A 23252-nucleotide genomic window follows, 5' to 3' on the forward strand; every position below is an offset into this window, starting at 1 on the left:
AGGGGAACAGAGGGGTGAGGAGCCTCCCTGAGTGCCGCCAACATGCTTGACTGCTAAGCGAGAAACAGGACAGGGCCAATGTCTTCCCTGCAGGGACAATTTTTTCAGAGAGTGTAGGCAAAACTCCACTCATCCCTCTCAGATTTTACATGCCGGCCCATTTTAGAAAACAGCAAGTAACGAATCCCTGGATGTGCATTGACACATGCTTTAAGATAAAATAATATGATATACAATATATAAATATTTTGTATCATTTTGTATCATTCACATGTACAAATTGTACTAACTGGGCATCTGAAATGGAACGATCAAAGATCAAAGGTAAAAAGATTCCCCTGCTGTTTACCTGCTGTTTATCTTTCTTGCCATCTTCAACACACAGTTATAAATATCATAATACAGAGCTATTGGAGAATGAGATTCCTTTGAGCTTGTCAGTCTGGATATCTAAAGTTCAAAGGAAGTGATCAGGAAATGTGTACTGTAGAATACACTATATGAGAAGCATGTACGATGCAGGGGAGAGCTTTGTTCTGAATTGGTTTTGATATGCAATGTTTCAGAGGAATGCTGATATACAGTAGGATACAGTGAATGAGAAGCAAGTTTGATGCAGGTGATGGAACAGGTAGCAGAACAGCTATCAAAGCCTAGTTCACCTGAAATTGGAACACAGTGCTTGGCAGAAAAATATTCAGTGGCGAACCAGAAAGAGTGGTCTTGGACTTTGGGGACATTGAAGAACAATATGAACTGATAGTGTTATCACGTGCTGAAGTTTTGCTTAAACTGAATGAAAGAGGATATACTATATTCCAGGATGATCCCCTGAAAGAAGAAGAAATATCAGCTACATTCACAGGTAGAAACCTGGGGAAAGGGAGGGAGAATCGAGGGCTGACATTGCACCAGCTAGAAGCCAGCGCAGGGTTGGGGAAGAGAAGGAGGAAATTCATAAAGTTGGTGAAGGCTGTGTTCAAGGCATATGTAGATAGACATTATGAGCATGAACCTACAGGAGTCTTCTCCTGCAAAAAGATGAATTGGTGAGAGAAAAAACAACGAGAATAGACCATTGAAAAGGGAAAAAAGAGAGAAGTAACAGGGAGGGTTGACAACAATCTGGAGAGCTGTCATGAAAGAACAGACATCATGGCAGGTGCAGGTGCAGGGAGCTGGTTCTTTTCCATGGAGAGATTTAGGTGAAAGAGCTGCTTATTTGGGAAGCGGCAAAAGCAACAAACATAGTGCGAAAGACATCTGAGACCAATGTTGCTAGAAAAGATGTGTGCAGAGGTGTGGACAGCAGGTGAGTTTTTAGGTACATGAGAGCAGAAGTGTGAGATTTCTATTTGATTTTCATTCAGACTTCTGTTCTGAGTGCTGTTATTGTTTACCTTATGTATATGGTGGAAATAAATAAGGGCCATTTAATAATAATGATTATTAAGCTTAAAGAAGATACAGATATCTTATCTGAAAAGTACTATATATTTTAAATATGCAGTATGTTGTTGAGCAAAGCAGTCTAAAAAATAGCACAGAAAAAGAAAACAAGTATGAGTTAAACGAGAAATCACAGTCCAGATTACTTTGCAGTATGCTTAAACAGTTTAAGAAAAGTGCTTGTAGGCTGATCTGTGGTAATCAGAGGTGTGGGAAAGCAGTGCTAATGATAATAGTCTATAGGTTGCAAAGGTTTTAATGCGCCTCAGAAACAAATTCTAAAGAAGTCCTGGCTAAAGTAAGCAGTTACAATTTAATTGAATTGACATGGCCTGCAACTTCATAGCTGGTTGAGAGTTGGAAGACCCTGGTATTTCTGGAAACCTCTGTCCATTCTGGATAGGCATGGAATTTGATAATGATTCTGTGGTGCGGTTTGTGCCCATGTAATTACACATCAATTGCTTCTTATAATAAAAGCCTTCACTCAACTGATATAATGAAACACTATTGCTAAATATGCCCAGTTACCCAAATTCCATTCAGTAGTCTTTAAAAAAATTTAATTCACAATTATCTGACCAAACCATTCTTTTTTCCTCAAATCCTCAAAAAAATGAAAGAAACCGCCCTGTCTTTGACAGCTCCCTACTCCTATTGCTCCTGTTGCTGGTAGGCACTCTCTCACTGTTCAAGAAACAAAGGGAGATGATGCTCAGGTCCTACAGAATGCAGAATTCAGAATGTTTTCAAGCTGATGATGAAAGACATTCCTGGGAAAATATCTTCCAAGATTTTCTAAACGAAGAACTGCTTATAATTTTCAGCTTTTGAACTGTCATTAGCAATTTACAAAGCTTATTTATAAAGCTTATTATTTACAGAGCAATTTCATTTAGTATAGGAAGTGCAATAAAAATAAAAACACAAAAGAAGGACCAGTCACAGAGTACAATTGATTTTTGTTTTTTCTCCGATGTGACGCATTTGGACTGTCAGGTTCTGCTTTGTCAAAACACGGATTGAGCGGCACAGGAAAAACTCACAGCAGTGAAGGCTTGTTTTAATAAGGGTTTCATTCTGCAGCATCAGTTTGAATACCCAAAAGAAAATGCTCTCTGCTTTGAGTTAAGGTTTAAATCCTTTATTTTGGGAATTCCTATGCCCTTTCTCATCTATTTATTCATAAACTGTGTTAATAATAATGAAAGAAGTTTGTAACAGAGCTGTACTCTTTTCCTCTCCACCCTCCTTCAGAGAAATAACAGCAGCTTGAATCCAGTCCATGAGCTTCTGTCAAAATGTGATCCAAAACCGTGACAGGGTGGCAAATGTTGCATTTCCGTCCATAAACCAGCTTCTCTTGAGTGTTCTTTTTCCAGTAAATTTCAAACTTCTCCACCAGTGCTTTTTTCTGCTCAAGTTTGGTTAGGTATCTTCAGCTGCTCCAAGCTTTTCATTTTTGGGTTTTGAAAATATCGAAAAATAAAGGCTGTGGTGGCAACAGCCCTGCTGACTAGATGAGCGTGATGGCTTTAACCTTGGTAGAACAACTGGAAGTTTTTATGGGGTTAGTTTCCAGTCAACAGTTCTCTGAAGACTTAAATATCATTACCAGAGGTTTTTAAAAAAACAATTTCATTCAAATAATGCATTTAAAAGAAGGCTGCTCTTGTGGCTGTGGGCTGAGACTAGATACCAGGCGGAGAGTGGAGAGCGGCAGGCTGGGACTGAGTTACGGCCCGTCTTGTGTTGGCAGTGTGGCGCCCTGTTGAACAGAGCACATTGATATTCCTCTGCTTCTCTGCCCTGACAGCACTGAGGCCATTTTCCATCCCCGCTGCCAGGTGCACACTGCCAGTGTCAGACCTGCTCCCTCCGCCTCACACGCCACCATAATTGAAACCATCTCTCTGCTTCCCTACCCACCTCCCCCACCCAACACACACACAGACTTTCACATAGGTCTGTTCCTGTCATTGCGGGAACATCCCATTCACTACCCTTCTAGGATTATTTACTGTGTCTGCCATTTAAAAAAAAACAAAAACAAAATTGTTGTGGGGGATGTCACCACTTTGTCTGTCAGGAGCTCCTGTATCTTAGACTTTGTCCCCACATTGATAAAACTGAGGATAATACACAGAGGGACTTTCTCACTGATGCCTTTGCACATGCAAATCCTGTGCTCATCCACAGTTGCTTGCGTGCAAATTGCTAATTGGTCTGCTTGTGTGCAGATTGCTAATTGGCCTGCTTGTGTGCAGATTGCTCTTCGCTCCACAGCTACCAGGAGTATGGAAGGATGGCCTGGGTGTCGGCATGCACCAGATGTGCTTTGGAGTTCAGGTTCTGAGGGATGCCTTGGTTAGCGCTGAGCGTAGAGGATCGTGAATGCTCCAGGAACCAGCTGCACTGCTGGAAACGTTTATAAACTCACTCAAGTCACTCACACTTAATTTCGCTTTTGATAATTCTACTGGTATTAACTCTTACCTAATTTTGCTTTTTCAACTAACTGTGGAAACTTGGATGGCGTCTTTGGGAATCCAGCCCAGTCAGAGCTGCCAAGAAGTGACACCTAAAATGAAGGGAGAAATACTAGCCCAGTGCCACAGGCTGACATCAAAACTTCACTTTTTTAATAAATACTACCTTTAAAAATGAATCTTAAAAAAATGCTCAACCCACGCTATTTTGCTATTGTAGAAAGACAATCTTAGAAAGACCACGATTCTTTTTTAAATTGCGTGTATATGTCATCCAATGGACAGAGCACAAGGAGAGTGATACTCACGGGGATGCACGGTTCCAGAACAGCTCATCTCCATTTTTCAGGTGTTTCCATATACATATGGAAAACACAAATATTGAGCTATCATCTAAAAAGATATTACATGGTTATAAAGTACAGTTATAAGGTTAAATTCCATGAAGTTTAGAATACCACAGTCTTTGTTCTACCCTAATGTGGGACTTTACGTACAGTAGAAGGTTGGGCTATGGACTGGTATGCCAGGGCTTATGTGTGTATATTGAGTCTGTTATTGTTATTGAGTGATATTATTGCCCCTGGTTCTCAAGACTGAACAAACATACAGTAGGTACAGGTTTACAAATCCAGGGTCCACATACATACGGTTCTTCTCTGTTGCAGGCACCAAACAAGTGCCTTTGTTTCTCTGTACAAACATGCTTACAGAGGAAAACAGAACATGCAAGCTAAATGTGAATCTTTAAATTATCTTAAAGAAGGTTAGATTCTAATCTTGCCCACTTACACTCTCCTGTATATACTGTATCTGTCACACCCAGGACTTTCCTTTGTGCATTTTTCTTGCACCTCTCCAACCATCACATCTATACCCACACAGATGCCTAGCTCACTTTTAGTGATGAGGGATTGGGGTTGCCTTATCCTTGTGGTTAGACTATAGTTCTCTCAGCTGGATGAGACATGCCAAATACCCTGTACACATTTCATCCCTCTATTGCATTCATTAGGATCTAACTGAACTACTGAAAATGGCATTACACACTGTGCATAGGCAAACATTCAGTAGGCATTCTTTCTCTACACAGAAACATGAGAAGGTCAGATAACTGCTTCAGACTGAACAGAGGCTTCTGAATTTACAAAATGTATTCAAATAGCCCCCTTTCCTAACTTTTTTCTTTTTTCTCTTCATCTGAATTTTATTGTGTATGTTTCTTTTTTCTATATGCTTCGATATGTATCTGAGGGTATACGTTGTATTGTAACACAATATTATAATTTAATTTTCTTGCAAAAAATAACATAAGAAATGTTGTAACAAGGAATGGAGACCATTTGGCCCAACTGGCTTGATGGGTTGCTAGTTTCTTATTAAATTGAGGACCTAATCCATGCAAGCCATTTTTCCTGACAAAATCAAGGAGATCTAATTCAACAACATGCCTGAGTAGCTTGTTTCAGTCCCCAGCAATGCTTTGTGTAAAAGTTTATGTAAGTTCCTCCTGTTCTTTGTCATAAACTCGATTTCCCTCAATTTCCACTTGAGCCCTCTGGTTCGTGTTAAGGGGAACAGGACTATTAACAAATTACAGCTCTCAGGGAACAGAACTGGCTCTCAAAGCTACGACACTCCAGGGCAAATCTAATCTCACCATCGGGCCAGGTGTGATCTCCCCATGGAGAGTTAATAGTTGTCCATTTTCTCCACTGTTCACAGGAGCCCTCCATGCCACACTTCTCCCCGCTGTGACTGGCACAATTGCTTACTGCAACAACTGAGGTTCAGAGGTCAGGGATGATTTATAGTGATTCAGGGACTCAGCCAGCCCGTTTGATTGGGGCTTACCCTGGTTGTGGCAAGTGAGCGTGTGGGGTCAGGTTGTTTTAGTTGTACCCTCACGCCCCTGTAATAGGAGGTAATTTGATGTTAGGCACTACGGCCCTTCTTTTGAAACCTGAGAGTGCTTTGACACTCCTTTTTGTCATTCAGGATCACTGGGCCTAGCTTTGATGAAATTCTACATCCACTCTCCATTACGGAAAGCTGTTTTAAATTTCCAGAAACCCGTCAGGATAAAGTGACTGAATTTGAGGCATTCTTGGAATTAGGGAAGCAGATACCTTGCCCTTGTAAATGGCAATTCAGGTTTCAGGTAAATTCAGGTTTTTCAACAATAGGAAAAACATCAAGTCAAACTAATCACCCCATTGAGCACCTTAGTCACAGACAATACTAGGTTTTCAACTCAGCATCTTTAAATTTAAGGATCACTGATTTTTTTTTATTTTCAGTGTCAGGTGGAGCAATATTCATAACGTATTTGATCAACCTATGAAAGCAAAAACATTGTGAATCTGTAAATATTAAACTGTCTTTTCCTTAACTGTAACATGTGGTGTTGTACACACTTGGTGATGCAGACTAATAAAGATTACTTCAAAAGATGAAATTGGGGTAATTTCCCTGTGGTATCTAGATATAATTAAAGAATAGGATTATAGCCATAGATCCAGGAGCTCTATTATCTTAAATGTCCTTAATTCAGCTGTGAATCATGACCAGGGATTGCATACAAATGAGACTAGCCAAGCTGTCAGTCACCACTCCTGCAGTGGAAAGCTTCTCAGACAGCAGTTCTGAAATTACAGCAGAGGTGGAATTTCCTTGGGGAAATTCCTTAGGGAAAAAAACTTGGGGTTCATAATTCAGTGGTGCCAAAGAAAGCTGATCTCTTTCCTTTCAGTACAATTACTGCAAAAATAGATGCTTTGCCATTTCAGCAATGTTCCTGTCGTTGTCCTGTGTGTCATGTACTGTTGCCATGCTTCGGCTCTGTCGACTACACTTGGAGGATCCAGGAGCCAAACTGCTGGAGGAGTGGAGTTAAAGCTGCCTGTTAGCTGGTAACACAAAACGGTTCTGTTGTCTGTTTATGCCCACAGCTGGAATTCTGTCTGAGGCCGACATGCCAGTTTTTTCAGCTGTCTTTTATAAAACTCACTTAAAAAGAAAAGACTGAGGTCAGTAAGGTCCCCCTTTGTCATCACTGATAATCATTAAGTCCATAAAATGTATTTTTCTTTGAATTATGATCAGGCTTTTCATTACCGCAACTTCTTACAAAGTTTGGACTGTAGGGCTGTTTCAGGTCTCAGGGAAAGGAAGTGTTTCAAAGCAGACTTGTATGACATGATGGCTTCCAGTTTTAAAGGAGCAATAACTGAGCAATATCTGTCCCTTTGGACATTAGTTACACCATTTTCTATATGACAGCTTATTATAGTTGCTCCATGTTTTCTACTGTTGTGGTCCAGTATAGTAATGCATAGTGAGACAAGAAGAAACCACAGACAAAACACTGGAATAGTGTGAAAGTCTTTAGTAAATATAACCCAGTGAATTATCATAAGGCAGTCTAAAGCACTGCTAGAACAAATGAATGAAACTGTTATTACTTTGTGTGAGTGTACTAACCTCTCTTACTTAAAATACTTAAAATTTAAATCCCACCTGATTTTGAATAGCCAGTTGTGTTGATCTCACAGTTCAGCTTGCAACTTAAACCCATAACCCTCAATAACCCTTAAACCCGTGACCACAGAGCTCAACCTACACTCAGGTGGACACCTTTAATGTGTAAGCCACTCTTTATAACTCTTCAAGTGATCAAGTCACAGACAGAGTAGAAAGATTCCTGGCATTCAGTCACATGTGCAATAAGGGAGTAGGCTCTCATGTTTTGATTTGATGTTTATAGGATCTTTATGTGATTCAAGCCCTACAAGCTTATACAGTAGATGTACAGATTATACTGTTACAGTTTTACAGTGCTTTCCTAAACAGTGTATTAGTTATGGAAACTATAGTGAGAGTTCTTATTTAAGAGCTCTTATATCTTACCTGCCATCTACAGTGTGTGATTCTTTGCTTTGTGTGTGCAGGTGTATTTGTTTTTGATTTCAGATTAAAGTTTCTGCCTCTGTTGCTTATTTTCTCTTCGGAGATATTCACGTACACCCTGTAAAAGGCCAGCAATGATCACGTCGTGGGTGTGATGATTCACATCAGCACGCTGAACCCCTCTGGGCTCTAATCGTGTTTTACAGCTTGCGGCATCCTGAAAGAATTGCCTTCCTTGTTCTGTACTTCCGCACTCAAGTTTGATTTTCATCATGCCCCATCCTCTGATCTGTTAATGTATTTACTGCTCCCCCAATGTTTATGTTCTAGGCGCTTTGGCGTAAAAGACAAAGGCTCTGCATTACCGCACTGGGGAGCAAAACCACTAAATCTGTAATATCTCGCACATGTACACACAAGCCTAGAGAGACAGAGCTTATGGCTTTAGAAAGTACAAGCTTAATCACAAATTAAATAAACAAGGAACTAAGCCTCCTTTTTCACAGACATAGATCCAGGCAGCGAAGGAATGGGTTGTTGAGCAATGGGCATCCTGTTTGGTCTTTCAGTAATTGCCCCACACTACGTTGTCATTTTTGTGTGAGGTACTGTTGGCTTTTCATACATTTTTACCCACAGCACTATTTCTATTTAAATATTTATCACAGTTCTCCCCAGTCAAACGGTAGTGTGAGGATAATGTAATCATGGTAAAGCATGTGCATGGTAAACCTCCACAGATTCATGGAAAACAATCATGCAAGCAGTGGAGAAAAGTAAGGAGATTTTCGTGCTCATTTGGGAAATAGGAAAAGGAGAAGATGATGGGGAGGGACTGAGGCCCAGGGTAGATGCAGGCAGAGGAGCGACAGGGCCACAGGTGCTCAGAGAGTCACTGCAGCCAGAATGAATGTCAAAAGAATTAACCAACGTTTTTGAGTCATCAAGCCAGGAAAGAAAAGGAAAGGATTTTTTCTTTCTTTGCAGTCCAACTGAATGACAGAGGTTATTCTGTGCAGTCTAGTTTCAGAAGGTCATGCTTCTGAGGACACGGTGCTCATACACACCCCATCAGCATTCTGGAGAGGAACGTGCAAAGGCATTTTGAACCGCCAGCCCTTCCTGCAACAGGTGCACTTCCCCATACAGCATGAGGCTATTAGGGAAACACTGCAGGTCAGCAGCAGTGCAAATACCACTCTATAGTTTAATAAATAAAACTCCATTAAGTGGCACACTCGCCTAATTGGTGGAGTTTTAGTCATGAATATCTGTAAGCAATCCAGTTGAAACCTGGCCTCAGAAATTGTGAGACTTGCATTTCAAAGCTGCTCTATGTGGAAAAAAAATGGTTTCTATTGCAGGCACCTGTGATTTAAGTTTCTTGTGTGCTTTCCCAAATTACTCTTGCATAATGTATTGAACACAGGGTGCCACAGAGCTCTTTAAAGCTAAAGCACTTCAAGGCTTCTGGGTTCAAGTAAAATTAGCCAGAAAAAAGTGATCTGAAACAAATCTGCTTTTTGAAATGAGATTCAAAGCTTACCCTGTTGATAATACTAGAATAGCTGGAATAAGAATACCCTCTGGAATAGCTTTTTAAGGTCAGGTACAAAACAGCAAACAGCTGATCTTCGGTGATGGTGTGGAACAGCTGAGAGCGCAGGGAATGGCCAGGATCATAGGGCGCTGCAATTTTTCTCTCGTGGTCTCTGTTTTCAATATAGGGAGCAGGGCATGTTCCTATGATGTGCCCTTTGACCCCTGCCAAAAAACAGCTTTCCTGCCACTGATGACATCATGGACTCATTATCATTCAGTGTTACCAGCTCAGCGTTATGGGAAATAACTTTCAATACTTTCTTTACTCCACTCTTCTAGGTGGAAGTCTCTCTATGCCCCAAAACACAGTACAAGAAAAATTAATCTTGAAAGCAGACACTGGCCTTTTCCTGTTACAAAAAGTTTGCAATAAAGAAAAAATGGTATACTATGCAAACATTTGTAGCACCACTTGGGGAAATTTACTGTCTGCTATATCACATTATTCTTAAAAGTAGTAAGCTTTTCTTTCTTTTCACAGATTTCTTTTTCTTCCTCTTGCAGTCAAAAGCAAACTGCAGTGTTGAAAGAGTGTCATAAATCTGCGCAGATCCTGTGTCAGAGTGCAGCAGGCTGGGTGACGGCTGCCCAGGCCACACACATGGTCCCGGCGACTGAGCGACAGAGGCTGCTATTCACACAGCACACCACAGCAGGAACGCTGCACACAGCGAGCATGGCTAATGTGCTGCCAGACTGCAGCTCCTGTTCAACATCAAAACTGGAAATCCAATACAAGCACTCACACACACAATCTCTCTCACACACTCACACTCTTACGTTCTCACACATACTCACACACACACTCCTGATTTCTCACACACATTCATACACAAACACACTCACACATATGAACTCTCTCACAGACACATTAAGGATCTTGTTTTCTCACACTCACACAAACATCTCTTCCTCACATACACTTTTACTCATTATTTCTCACATACACACTCTGTCACACAATATTTCATATAAGTATAGACACAATCTCACACGCAATCTCTCTCAGGTAGAGACAGACACATTAACATGCATGTTCAGTCAACACACAAATATACTTGCACTTGGCCTCTGACACACACAGAAGCACTGTTGTTTTCTCACACAGACTCTCAAACTCTTGATCTCACTCTTTCACACACAGGCTCTCACTTACTCACAGGATCTCTCTTGCTCTGTCTTACACTTTCACAAACACATATATGAGCTTTCCCTCAGACACACTTCATACACAGACTGACACACACATACGCCAGAAACACTTGAAGTCTTACAAGCAGATCCCCCTCAAGACTATTCAGTTTTGCTACATAAAATCTTTCAAGTAAAAACATGACATAATTTCAGTGTCACAGGGTCATAAAATTAACAATCTTTGATCATTGTTTTCAATAGATAAAGCAATTCAGATTAGCATTAACAAAAGTAATGAGAAATAAATCACTCATGCATACAGAATCACTCAGCATAAAATCAGAATTAAAATGGAAATTTACAGTGGAATTTAATAATTATAAATACTGATGAAGGCATTTGAAACAACAGAACAAATTCATATCGACGATTGGAAAAATGAAGTTATTTTTTCATGTTCTACTAATTAGTTTATTCATTAATTAAAGCTGGAGCCACAGGGAGAATCCCAGTTTTCCTCAGCCAGACGGTTCCCAGAACATGGCTAGTGAGATTGTTTGTTTTCATTTGCAAAGTTCACCTCTCAGGTGATCCCTGGAGAGGGTGTCATGTGACCTGGGAGCCAAGCACCGAGGAGGAAGTGAGGGGCATGGGGGAGCTGGGAGAATGAAGGCTGGAGAGTTTGGGGAATTGAAATGTAGGCTGCTCTGTCAGTCACAGGAGCTGCTGTCTGTAATGTGCAGAGAGACCGCATTAGAGAAACCCAAATTCTCGATTACCTTAAAATAAACAAATGTTTGAGATTGTGGGTAGGTTGTCAAGGTATGAACTGCAGATGTTTAGAAACTAAATGCAGTGGTTACAAAGCCCTTCGCCAAGGGACTTGGAGCTGTAGAATGTTCCTTTCTCAGCGTAGGACCAGACTAGCAACAGTTTGTTTTAAAATAAAGACAAAAACAACCGTTTTTGCACTAACCTTCAAACTGTCATTGCAATTCACTTGCTGTGCTATGGTAATAATGCAGAGTTCTGTGCTCAGTCTTAAGGCACTGAAACATGAAAAATCAATTAGAATGTAAATTTCCCAAGTCACAGATGTTCTTCGTACCTTTGCGATGGAGCCCCAGTACTTTGTAATCCTATATTGTTATTCTCCAAGCATCTGTACTAAACTGAACAGTATAGAATGAAATAACAGTTTATTGAAGTCGAATACAAAAAGGGACTGTGTAATCGTTCTGTTGGGTATGGTAAATTCCTGTCTTATACTGAAACCAGTGATCCAGTGGGACATTCCTCTAAGGGCTCAACAATATAGGTGATTCAAACCTTTTTAAAAATGTATTTATATAAAATATTAATCAAAAGACATGTAACGTAGATTTAGATATATGTTATATATATATATGTTAGTCAATATATACACAATAAATATAACGTAACAGAATAGCCTTAGGGGTTTGAGTACATTTAGTTCCGAATAAAGATTTATGCACAGTGAGTTATCCACTCTGATTTCACTGGCTGGCTCATACCTTGTCACACACGATCTGATTTATAAGACTTGCAGATGAGGTGTAATACCCTTAGCACAGCGGGTACTGTTTTGGAAATTGACTCGGAGCTGCAACTCCACAGAAACTGGGTAGGTCTCGTTTCAGCATGAAAAATGTTGAGTTTGAAAGTAGCTTAGATATTGAAGGCGCTCACTCATAGTGCTGGGAGAGACTCAGCTATGCAAGCAGTCAGCAGTGTTGTAGCCAGAAATTTATATCTGGGGTGGCAGGGACACCTATGGGGACAGCATTTTTAAATGAAATTGTTTGCCTTCTAAAATAGAAAGCACTACTAAAAGGCATTCTACTATTCTTCACTATACCAGTTATACAAGCAACCCCTGTTTTACACTGTGGGTGAGGCAGAACTGCTGTGAAATTCTAGGCCAAAATGTCGCATAACTTTCACAAAGCTGCATGGGAACAATGATCCACAATGATCTACAGCATATTCGCCGACACTGACCACTTACAGTGTAGGCTACAGTACATGTACACTCCAAAAGAAAAACATTTAATGATGTAATAATTGTCTATCTTTATATTTCCTTTTGTTGGTGAATTTAGGAAAATATGGGATTTTAGGTAATGCCAAAGTAGGGCAACAGCTAAGGTGGCAACTGCCGCCTTGTGCCACCCCCCTGGGTCTGTCCCTGGTTGTCAGTGAGATTATTGAGCCACTGGGTATCCCAATACAGTGTATGTATAGTGGCGCCAGGCTCTGATGAATTGGAGGAGATACTGTACAACACCCTCGTTCTCTGCACTGGCACAAGGGTTGGCCGAGGTGAATTGAAGTGAATATCTGTTCCAAATAGGGATCAGAAAATAGTGAATCCAGTTTTTAATAAATCAATGCCAACAATAAAAAAGTGAGATGGCAAGAGAGATGGCAACGGAGAGAAAGAAAACGAGCGAGGAAGTTACAAACTGCTTCCAGTGGTCAGAGTTTCTGGAAAACATCACTGCTCACCAGACCTGCTGCAGAGCGTGTCTGTGGACTGCCAGGTTCTGTTTTAATTAACTACGTAGGGACCAAGAAATATGTCTTTAATAAGGTAAGCAGGAGGAAAAAAAGTGCTGGGATAAAATTACAAAGAAACATGCTCCTTTAATATTTTTAACTATTTCAAATGAATGGCTTGTGTTACACAACAAATGTATAAAATTTGTAATTTTTTTAAGAAGACATTTTTGTGCCTTTTTTCGTCTTTCAAAATGCAGTATCTCTCCTCACACACACACTCCTCTCCCCTTCCATATTTAAAGCCTTTCCTCTTAGCAAAACAGTTTCAACATTTATTTTAAAAGGGGAAAGTGAGGGAGGCACAAAAAAGCCTTTCTTTCCAAAATTGGTTGGGATCTCCTCATGTGCCCATCATTTATTTAATTGGGTTAGTAATTTTTCAAAACTTTTTTATTTCATCTGCTGTAGGCAACCAAATGTAACCCAGCCCGATTATAAATCCCCGTAACGTGCTAAGTCAATGCCACTGAAGGAGACCTTGAATGCAGGAGGCCACATAGAACCAGTTCAGCCTCACACCCACACAGACACGGCAGAGTAGTAGGAAAAGTGCGGTGGAAATACTTTTATTCCAAGTGCTCAGCACTCCGTGGGTACCACTTCTTTACATACATGCCAACAATTATGATCCTCAAATAGAGGCTGCCTTCTCAAATGGGCCAAACCTCATTTCTCCTCATGGGAATGTTTAGCTGTTGATGCCAGTCAAACAAGACTGGACATATAGTAGACTGGTACAGTATGTAAGCAGAATAAATGAAAATACGTTGTAACAGAATGCTGGATTTTATTACTGACTTGGGAATAGAACCTGTGTGGTTTTTACAACAACTGCAAGACATCTGTAAAGCTCTGATGGACGCCCAGCAAAATCGTCTGCAAATGGGCTTAGGTTTGTGCTTGATTCACACCCTCTGCTCAGCCTAGTCACAAGGTGAAAGGTTTGTCTGGGACGTAAGAGCAGTAAGGAAATCAACCTCCGGTGGGAAAGTGGTTTTCAAACTGGGAGGGTCTTCTCCCTCATGCACAAGCTCCCAGCGCTGATGGAACACTGCGGATCTGCAACGGAAACTCTTACTAGTTACATCAGTGGAGCGATGATTAAAACAACTAAACATCTCAAAAGGCCTCGGCAGTGCCTCTGACAACCCAGAAATTTATCTCAATAATTTACTTCTTGGTTTTCAGTTAGACTAAACTAGAATTTTTCACAAATTTGTTTTCAAGCTCACTCTGACAAAAAAAAAACAGGACCCTAAAATATATTTCATGCTGGGGAACATAAAAGAGACAATTTATCTTTATTAGAACTTCAGAATTTATGTCCAGCTTTTTTTCCCCCTGCACGGGTTTAATATGAAAGAGGATGATAAGCAGCTGCTGTTTTGGGAGTCCTGGAAGCAAGAGGGCAGAATGAATACATCATACGGCTAAACCGTCACTCTGGCCCTGGTTTGTTTGATCGCTTGACAAAAATTCCCAAAGTCCAGTGTCATTAAATCTCTCCTGGTTTATTTGTGTAAGCTCAGAGTTCTGTAAGAGCTCTAGTGTAGGGGTGGTCCAGATCCCATTTGTCTCGGCTCCAGAGCGAAGGATTGGAATCCGCTTCAAGTCCAGAGCAAGAGAGATGAGGGGTGTGTGTGTGAGGGGGTGGGGGGGTGGATTTGTGGGAGTGTGAGTTCTCCTGGGGTTACTAAGAGGGAACAGTTGGACACAGCTGTTTTTTAAAACTAAATGGAGATGTTGTCCCACTCGCTCCTTGAACACTGCAGCTCGAAAAATTCCTCTTCAGTTTTTCATACCCTGAGGCCTGTGGATTTGGCTCAGGAGCTCAGAGAGCAGCCGGTACCATTTTAGAACATGCTCAGCCACATTTGCAATCCGGCGAGCGATGCCCAAGTCCCACCCACCTTAACACCGTGCACCCAGTAACAAAGCAGCAGCAAAGGTTACTTCCACCTCACATACTACAGCATCAATGAATTCCTTCTTTTGCAATTCTCAGTCTCTGTTGCTAATGACATAAGTATTATGGCTGCTTATAAAATCTCCTCCTCTCTTGAAAAAAAATGAAATGGATATTCTGCCTTTTATGGACGACTTGCGGTTGCTTAGCAAAGTTTTATTTTTCTAATCTCACATCACCCACAGAGGCGGTGATCTTAGCTGGTTATAATGCAGTCCTGGGACTGATTGTCTAAAACATCTTAAGTATTATATAACTTATGTATTACACTTAGAAACATTTTTACTTAAATGAGTGTCAAGATGCACTTTAAGGGAAATCTAATCTTTACCTTAAGGTGTTTTCTGTAACTAGGTACTGAGTGGACTGAGCAGTCTTAATAAAAATATGCCCAGGGGCGTGCTTTGTGACTGACTGCATAAGTGTAGTCTTGCTTCATTCAGAGAAAAGTCAATCAACCCTTTGGGGGGAAAAAAAGTTCTGGTAGGCTAAATGAGCTTCTCATTCTTTAGCACGGGCTCTGTTTGTTATTAGCTGTACACAAATAACCACTTCTCTGAGAAGTGGCCAGTAAAAAAGACAGGGACTGCCCCTTGATAAGATATCCCCTCCCTGGCAAATTGGAAACATATTCCCAAAAAAGCTCCAGGGAACTCTAAGCCAACCCAAAGGCACCAGAAGGAAGATATCCAACCACAGGAAGTGTGGGAACTACAGTTGGAGAAGCCTTTCCCCGAATTCATGATAATCCAGAGCGAGAGAGTGAAAGGTGATATCCACAATCGGCAGTGGAAGACATCACCATGTCTCCAGATGGATGTACTCTAAAGATTTCAAGCACCAATATCCAGGCTGGTGCTGGACGCTTGCAGGATATTTTGAACCAGAGGGAATGGGAATCACTGCCTCCTCACTTCACTGGCAAATCTGTTCCTGTTTACTTCCAGTGTCTTTCTGGAAAACAAATAAGCCAGGGGAAAACAGGAGTGACTTCTTTACACAGGCTGGTGAGGGTGTGCTTGAAACAGACATCCTTAGCTGTTTGTGGAAACCTGTCCACATGGGTCCTTCAAAATATGATCTGATAAGATTAAATAAACTGTTGAGAAACTAAGGATCAAACAGCCTCCTCATGTTTCTAGCCTTTCTGCACAATCAAACACACAGTGTGTATTACTGGAATGTTTTAATACCAGGTCTATAACATGAGGGCTATTTCATGTCTGGTGGCCTTCTGGTGCCTCATCATAATACACTTGTTTTGATTGTTAGAACTTTAAATCCTTCAGACTACAAGATTTAAAGTTATAATTTCTGTGCCTTACACTCTGTTCTTCAGGAAAATTAATCAATTTTCAGTTTTCATAATAAATTGCATCTACATTAATAATGACAGTAAAAAAATCAAGAATATTCAAAGGTTTAATAAGTTAAAAAAGTTAATTATTGGTTAAGCCTGGACACACGAAAAATTTAACACAACTGATTACATAATAACAGGAAATACTTTTATTTAAATTAATTTATTTTAATTTTAATATAGGACTCGTGGCAATTTAATTATTTCTTTGACAAAATGTTCCTTTCACTTCACATAATCATGAACACTTTGTGGCTTTATGCCCTTTTGCATTTTCTGCACTCTGGTTTTTTACAGGTCTGAACAATGTATTCTATTATGTAGCACCACAGACAAAATGTGATCGATTAGTAGACTTTGCACAATGCTCGCATTTCATTTTCTGAAAGTCATTTTCTGAAATAAATAGTGCATTGTTAGCATTATAAAATATATATATTATCAACAATGAATTTCATCAGTACAAAAAACAAGAAATAATAATAATTCAAGTATGCCTTTAGAACATTATTTTTCTGTTTATTAGAAACAAAAGTCCTTCTCGTACTATAATGCTGTTGTTTCAGTTACTGTAGTCTGTTTATGTACAACAGTATTTTAATTACTTTTGTACCTTGTTTTACTATGTTATGAGATATAAATTTATGATTTTGTTTTGTTCAACACATTCTACATCACGTTTTTTTTCACTTTTACATACAGTAAAGGCATAATTTAAATAAATAACAATAATAACTTCTGAAAATAATTATACCAAACCAATAACTGTCAATAATTTTTAAACTTTAGAAATTGATTTTTTGTTTTAAAATGGACAGCATACTGTATTGTATCCTCTTCAATATTCAATAATGTGCTGTAAGTGTAAAATCTAATTCCCCAGTGAACTCTGAAGCATGTCAGGTGTAATTGAAAATCCTGCTCTTAAAGCTTTTCCATTGTGTAGGTTAGCCTGGAATATTCAATCCCTCAGTATCCTCCTAGATTAGGAAAGACGGGATGGCTGGACATCAGAGAACCTATTTGAAAGAAAGTGTTGTTGGTACATTACAAACTACAGTACATGCTACACACTATATAAAAATATATAGTAAAGAATCACATATATGATTCCTCATTTCTTTCTGAGCTTCAAGCAAAGCTCCTAACTTTCTGCACAATTTGTAAATGTTCTTCTAATTGGTATATGAATGAAAACTATGCAATATATACTGCAAGCAAAAAAAAAACAGCATTAGTTCTGAGTGATAGATGAGTGCTAAATGTATGACAGGGTATGATAATACTTCTTATGTTTGATTTTCTCAAACAGAAACTTACAAAAAAAACAGATAACCATAACATAATGAATAAATATAGCATTACATAAAACACACCAAGCCATACTGTACAAAGTCATTATGCACTACTTCCTACAGGAATCTACATAAATTACCAGAACCTGTAAATTTACTTCCTCCCCAATCACCCTAAGACCTTATAACTGCAATTAATAATTTGTGTTGTGTGAGTCACTGGGCAGACAGAAGAAGCCCCATGTAACTTTGGGGTTGATGAAGGAAGTGTGGAGGCAAAACAAAATGCCATTCCTTCCATTCAATGGCTTTCTAAGGTACGAATCCCTGCACTCATCACTCTAACACACCTCCACCCACGCTTCAGCCCTTGGGTTTTTTACAGGGGATTGTGACTTCCTTGTCCATTGACTGGACTTTCAAGCTGAGCAGGTTAAATCCACCTCATCAGGAAGTGCCTTTTGTGTATCACAATCACATCATTGGCATTTGTCTTTGTCTTCAGAAATGGGGAAAAAAATGCCCTTTAATGCAAGAATATCACATCTCAATAAGGTTGTCTTCTGTTATTATTGTAGCCATTAGTGATAAACCTACATTTATCAATGCCAGCATAAACAGTAACAATAAAAATAACGTCATTAGTTCTGAAAGAGGTGGTGTAGTCCCTAGAGTGCTTCTGTTCTCTTGTTGACTTTGATGAGGTGAACTGTTTGATTTCCAGTATTATCGCCGCAGGAACAACAAATCATTCCGTTTTGCCGCAAGGTATTGTATTGCTCTCAGATCCAGCTGACTGCAGGCTGTTTTTTTCCAAATCTCACTCACCCTCACTGGGTGCCGCCTACTCCTCTCTCTTCTTCTCTCTCTGACCTGCACATGTGGAGCTGATTAATGAAATTAATACAGTGCAGGGCTGGAGATTGCTGGCAACGGCCGAGGAAGTATGTTGCCAGACTGCAATCCCCTCATGCCCATTTCATGCTCAAGTTCTGCATTTTAAACAGGATTCATTGTATTAGCTCCAGCAGCCCTTTACACCCTGGGGCTGGAGGAGCTCCTTGATTAGAGCACAGGGGTCGAGCTGAGGAAGGGGGTGCGGCCTCCAGGTGGCACATTGCCCAATCAGGGTGCTGCCAGGTCAGGTATTAGCCAAGGGCTACAATGATTTGGGGTCTGCTGGGTCCTGGGGTCAATCACCCCAGTGACTACTAGACCGACCCCAATAACTTTGTTGCTTGTTGTCAGCATTCAGTGCTTTAATCGTTCAGGATAATGTGCATGAGGCACGTGCAAATAACAACACACAAAACAGCAGGCATGTGCCAATTTGCTTTCAGATCCTGTCTGATTATGTCAATCAAACTTTGCAAAAACTTGTATTTTGGATTTTCTTTGTGTATAGGATTTATTTTGCTTCTTGGACTTTAAAAAACACGTTTGAACTCTGGCAGCCCTCGCAGTGTTGGAATGTCATTGTTTTCCTTCAATTTTTCAGTTGGTTCCTGCTTGTCAGGGGATGGATGTGGTGTCGGTGTGGTGTTGAGTTTAGCCGTGGTAAGATGGCACTCCAGCTCTAGTATGTCATAGCTGTGCTGGTCCAGATCCTGCCGCTGGAAGGGAGCTGAAATCTGCAGCTCCTGCCCTGAGCTCAGTCTGTTCAACACAGCACTGGAACCTGTTTCCTGGCCTGAATCCCAGGAAAGTTTATTTCAAGTGTTGTGCATGAGTTCAGGTACAATTTGCGTGTCAGGTGTGCAGCAAAGTAACACTGTCCTTGCAGAGTCCTGAGGGATTAGAGCCATTTTCCCATTATGCACAGTGATTCAATTATTAGCAGGAGATTTAAACACCAGGCTTTTGTCCACATCCCTTAATTAAAGTGCGTGAGAACTCATCAAGCAATTAAAACTTTACCTTCTTAGTATCTTGTTTGAATTGGCTTTTTTAATCATTAACAGAGCAACGGGGTTTATCTGCAGAAACCAGAAGGCCACAGCAGTCCAGTGTGACGTGGGAGATCAGGGATGAGCACAGCATTGTCAGAGCAAGGTTAAACAGCAAAACGGGGGAGGAGGGGAACTGCTACCAGAGAAAGCAGGGGAAGAGGTACACAAACCGATAAAGAAATAGGAAATAAAACATTTGCAGAAGAAAGATAAACTTCAGGAAGAAACGTTTTAGTTTATGAACCATTCTTTGATGTGCTTATTATTATTTAATCTAACATGCCTTTGTTCTTTAAAAGTAAATTGAATTTTGAGGAAGAAACGTTCATCTTGAGCAATGCAGCAGAATTATATGTTGCTAGTTCCCATACCGCAAAATACTCCAAGATGTTCTAAATGTCATCACCTTTTCAAGAGGAGTGGTGCCACGCTTGTCTTTTATTTGTTCCACCATGTGAAACTAATTAGTGAAAAGACTCTCCTAATTTTCTATCTGCTTATTGGAATCTTCCCTTTTCTTAATTTCTCATCCATGGCAGAGCATTATCCGTCATGCCTTCGAAACGTGGTTCATATCTGCAAAATGTTTGGGTGCCACAGGGCTACACAAACAACTACCACCCACCCCTTTCCCTGGCACTTTGTCTGGGTGTCTCTTGCCTTCTTTCAATAAGACAGACATATTTTCTCTGCCTTCTTAAAACACCACTGATCAAAACAAGGTACTCCCACCCTCCCTCTTTTCCTTCATAATGATTTTGCTTTTGCTATGCTTTTTTATGCTCTGTAATCCAGCCCAGACTTCGGAAATGCTTTGCAGAATGTATCAGGAAGTGGTTAGCTGTCAAGAGCTCAGGTAAGCCATTTATTCCCATTAGCACCAAATGTGGAGTAACACCTTATTCTTCTCTACCTGTCAGAGCTGCCAGATGTGAACTGCCAGTCCACAGCTGGGGAGGAAACTCTAGCCTGCATGAGCGCAGCAGCCAGCTCAGTACCGCAGAGAAGGGGAAAGTGCCATGGTGTCCCACAGAAAGCTAATTAGAATCACCGATTGAGCTTTTAATCAAACCACTCTCTAGTGTGGAGCTATATGATATCTGCTGTTTCTATGAACTTCTACTTTCCTGAAGGAGACAAAACTTTCTGATGTTGCAAAAAACATGGCTTATACTACATTTCTCTTGGGGCAGTAGTGCCGAAGATGAAAAGAAGGAAACCTCAAACTTTATTTTGATTTCACACACCTGTTTTTGCTTTTATTGACTTACTGATCAAGCTCACAAAGAGAAATACTAGCCACACCTGGGACCCATTTCTCTGAAACATACACTGGACGAAACAATGGCAGAGGCCTGTTCAAACTGCTGCAGGTGACAAAAATGACTTTCCCCCCATCAAAATGGTATTGAAATCCTTAAAGAGTTATACTGTTTGTCATAAAACTATGAATTACAATGACATACTGTAAATCTGATTAAAGAAAATGCAAATATTCTTAACAGGGTGTAAGGTGATTCAATGAATTTGTAACTATAAGGGATTCCTGTTGAGTTTTGTTGAATTTTGTTTTCAGATGATTTATAACTATTAAAGTATGCCTGTTGGAATGAAAGAAGGACCCTAGAACACATTAAAAATCTAGAAATAAGTGTATTTTCAGGATAGCTGTGAGCTGGCACATTGTTGGAACAAAGATTTTGGCTGTTTAGAAAGGGTTTCCCAGCAATGTTGTTGAAGATATATAACCATTAGACCTGGCTTTCTTGAAGAAACACAACTTCCACCAATCTAATGAACATGACAGCTCAAATTGCCTCCTGCTTGTAACTTTTCTCAAGTTGCTACGTTTTTATATTCTCGGAAGTGTGCTTGAATTTGTTAGAAGACGTAAGCAACTGCTCTTTGAGCTCACATGTTTTCACTTTGAATCATTATACGTTTCTGTCAGATGGATGGTAAAACAATTACCATCTACATTTGCAAAAGTAAATTTGAAGTATTTTTGCTTCACATTTTTATAAAAGTACACATTTTTAAACCAAGTGAAATTAAGGCTTCACTTTGCAATTACTCTTAAGAATATTTAGGTGACATTATAAAACAATGTTTATGAAAATAAATTAATCTCTTCTCCATCCCTCAATGGATTAATAATAGATTGCACAAGTCTTAAGTTAAGTTTAAACAATCCCAATGCAAATGGTTTTGAAAAACATCTTGTTGATTGCATTCTATTGTATCCTGGGATACCTGCATGCGTGTTCTGTCAGTAAGTGCCATGATCCTGCTCTGAGCTGCTCTGGCTCTGGCATCACTGACAGCACTCTACATGTGTCCCACACATTGAACTCCTACTTTAATGGCTTCCTCTGCACTGTAACAGTTCCCTCTGCTATTAGCTCATCCAAAATAGGGAAAAATAGCACTGGCAAGTGTTCAGTCAGGAATCCTGTTGTATATCACCCCCTTCCCCTCGTGCTTGTCCCTTAATCCATGCACAGAGAAACTAATCACCAAAAGATGTTTGATTATATTGCCTATAAAATTAAGCTTGGCTTTGTTTTCATATAGGCTTCAGTATTGAGGATGAGAGAAGAGTGATTCTCCAGGGTCCCGTTTTGTCACTGGGCTGCACTAAATCCCAGCCCAGAAACAATAACAGGGGAACTGGCTGAAGTAATGCCCATCCCCTCTGAGGCCACTGTTGCTGAGTGGGATGGATAGGAGCTCTCAGGCAGATGGACAGAGAGATGGGATTGATTACACAGTTGCATCAGATAGACTTACAGCTAATCTGATGGTCTATCTAAGCTCGTTTATCTTCATCCATCATCTAAGCCTCCATCCATCATTGGAGCTCACTGTCTAAGCATGCGTGTGCTGCATTACTACACTCGTGCACCTCTGTGTGTGTTTATACAGCAAACCCATCAATCAATCTGTCTGTCTGTCCATTTCCAAGTGGACATAATTATACTGTGGATTCCAGGGCTTGGCCAAATACAGATGTTCCTGAATAGTTTCTTTGGCCAAAATATTTCAATTCATAGAGAGAATGTGCTCTTAATTTGCACACTAAGGAAGTAGGAAGTCTATGATCTCCGAAGTGTTCTCCAAAGTGAGTCAAGTTCTATTAAACACTTTGATTGTCCAAAGATAATATGGTACCTTACCTCAATTTCATGCAAAACTTTAAAATACAATGACATAATTGACAATCACCACTGTTTACAAACTGTTGAACACTTGGGTAATGTCAGTAGCAGTATATCAGAGTATTAAATTTGGAATATTTGTTTTCTTATTTTAAAGACACACTATATCACAGTACTGCCAGCAACATGATAACTATTGAACTGGTAAGGCAATCTGCCCAGTTTACATTATTGATTATTGGAATTAAAAGCAGGTGGGATACAATAGACACACCAGTATTTAAGTGCTTAGTGGAAACACAGCCTAAGCAGAAGCCTCTCCTTTGGAATTTATGGTCAAGAAACAATACTTTTAATC

The 23252-nt window shown here is 40.0% G+C and overlaps 1 long non-coding RNA gene across 1 annotated transcript; it reads left to right on the forward strand.

Annotated features, from left to right (window-relative positions):
- Positions 1 to 534: 534 nt before the first annotated feature.
- LOC148676753 (uncharacterized) lies at positions 535 to 10277 on the forward strand. Its single transcript, XR_015928306.1, has 3 exons — positions 535 to 865; positions 6890 to 6967; positions 7951 to 10277. It is a non-coding gene; the product is annotated as an uncharacterized LOC148676753 (long non-coding RNA).
- Positions 10278 to 23252: the final 12975 nt, after the last annotated feature.

The sequence above is a fragment of the Lepisosteus platostomus genome, chromosome 2, assembly GCF_059453375.1.
Source record: "Lepisosteus platostomus isolate fLepPlt1 chromosome 2, fLepPlt1.hap1, whole genome shotgun sequence".
NCBI classification, from domain to species: Eukaryota; Metazoa; Chordata; class Actinopteri; order Semionotiformes; family Lepisosteidae; genus Lepisosteus; species Lepisosteus platostomus.